General features: G+C 64.1%; 1 long non-coding RNA gene across 1 annotated transcript; it reads left to right on the forward strand.

Moving 5' to 3' along the window:
* The first annotated feature begins 160 nt into the window (after positions 1–160).
* On the forward strand, positions 161–1,964 carry LOC108491920. The gene is made up of 3 exons (XR_001872963.1): positions 161–360; positions 927–1,067; positions 1,866–1,964. It is a non-coding gene; the product is annotated as an uncharacterized LOC108491920 (long non-coding RNA).
* Positions 1,965–2,050: the final 86 nt, after the last annotated feature.

Consider the following 2,050-nt stretch of genomic DNA (forward strand, 5'->3'; position numbering starts at 1 on the left):
CTCAGATCCTCTTTCCTAATTGGCCGCTGCTCCCTGACCCCTTTTTCTGATTGGCCAGCCCTCCCCAGGACGTCCCCTCCCCTTTGTGGGCGTGTCCCCGACCTCACGCCCTGATTGGCCGCTCCCCTGGGTGTGTCCCTGACCCTCCCCCTCTCCCAATCCCCCCCCAGTTCCCTCCTGGGGGCTCTGCGGGACCCCGAGCGCAGCCGATTGGTCGAGGCCGCCTTGGCCGTCCTGGCCCCGCCCAAAATCCGGGAGCTCTTCCGGGACCACCTGCGGGGGCACCTGAGGGGCGTGGCCTCCCACAGGGTGGCCAATCACGGCCTCCAGAGGCTGCTGGACCACGCCCCCGAGGATGTGGTAGGCGGGGCCTAACGGGGAGGAGGCGGAGCTTGATGGGGAGGGGGTGGGGTTACATTTGTGGGTGTGGCTTGACTGGGGTGGGGCCAAGTGGAGGGTGTGGCTTAAGGGGTGGGGCTTACTGAGGTGGGTGGGACTAAAGGGGTGTGGTCACCAGAGGTGGGTGGGGCTTATTGGGATAGGCGGGGTTACGGGAGTGGGTGGGGCTTACTGGGAAGGGGTGGGGTTTAAAAGGGTGGGGCCTAATGGAGGAGGAAGAGCTTGAAATGGTTCATAGGTGGGTGGGGCTAAAGGGGTGTGGTCACCAGAGGTGGGTGGGGCTAAAGGGGAGAGGGAGGAGCTAAAGGGAAGTGGGGACAGGGTGGGTGGGGCCTAATGGGGAAGGGGCGTGGCTTAAAGTGGTGTGGTCGCATGGTGGGCGGGGTTTAGTCGGGAGGAGGTGGGGCCTGATTGGATGTGGCCATAGGGGGTGGGCAGGGCTTAAAGGAAATACTTCATTGGGTGGGGTCAAGAGGGCGTGGCTCTCGGGTGGGCGTGTCTGAGCGTGGCCCCGCCCCCCGGCGCAGGTGGAGGAGGTGCTCTCGGAGCTGGGCCCCGCCCTGGGGGAGCCGCTGGCCCGGGGCCACCCCGGGGTGGTCACAGCCCTGCTCGGGGCCGCCCGGAGACACCCCCGGCTCCAGGGCCCCGCCCTCCGCTGGCTGCTGCAGGTGGGACACGCCCCCTTGTATAAAACCCCACCCCCTTGTGAATAAGCCCCACCCCCTTTAAGCCCCACCCACCCACTCAGGATAAACCCTATGCCCTTCTGATTAGCCCCACCCCCTTTTTGGTAAGCCCTGCCCCTTGTAAGCCCCACCCACTTGGATTAAGCTCCACCCCTTTTCTGATAAGCCCCACCCTCTTGTGTGAAACTCCACCCCTTTTAAACCCCACCCACTTGGGGTAAGCCCCACCCCCTTTGTGGTAAGCCACACCCCTTCTGAGCCCCACCCACTCAAAATAAGCCCCACCCCCTTGATTCCCTAGACCCCGCCCCATCGGCAGTGACCACGCCTCCTTTGTGACAAGCCCCACCCACTTGGGATAAGCCCCTCCCCCTTTGGGACAACCCACCCCTTTTGGATAAGCCCCGCCCTCTTTCGTCCCTAAACCACGCCCCCTTTACAGTGCCCACGCCCCTTCGTAACAAGCTCCACCCCCTCTTTGACAAACTCCGCCCCTAACAAGCCCCACCCACTTGTGTTAAGCCCCGCCCTGCTTGTGACAAGCCCCACCCCTTGGATTAAACCCCACCCCTTTTGGGTTAAGCCCCACCCCACTCTCAAGCCCCACCCCCTTTGTAAATATTAAGCCACACCTCCTCACAGACCACACCCCAATTGGTCCAAGCTCCGCCTCTTTCCCCGGCCACACCCCTTTTCTGCCAAACCACACCCCCAATCATACACTGATAAACTCCGCCCCCTTTTTGATAAGCCCCGCCCCTTTTCCCTCCCGCCCAATAGGCTCTCGACTGCTGGGACCCCCCCGAGCGCCGCGACCAATGCCTGCGCCCCCTGGCCGAGCTCCGCCCCCGGGGGGGCGGGGACAGTGAGGAGGCGGGGCCTGAGGTGAGGGGCGGGGCCTGGGGGAAAGGGGTGTGGCCTGAGGGGAATAGGGAGGGGCCTGATGGAAAGGGGAGGGGCTTAAG

Source organism: Lepidothrix coronata, unplaced genomic scaffold (genome assembly GCF_001604755.1).
Source record: "Lepidothrix coronata isolate B3197 unplaced genomic scaffold, Lepidothrix_coronata-1.0 Scaffold2834, whole genome shotgun sequence".
NCBI classification, from domain to species: domain Eukaryota; kingdom Metazoa; phylum Chordata; class Aves; order Passeriformes; family Pipridae; genus Lepidothrix; species Lepidothrix coronata.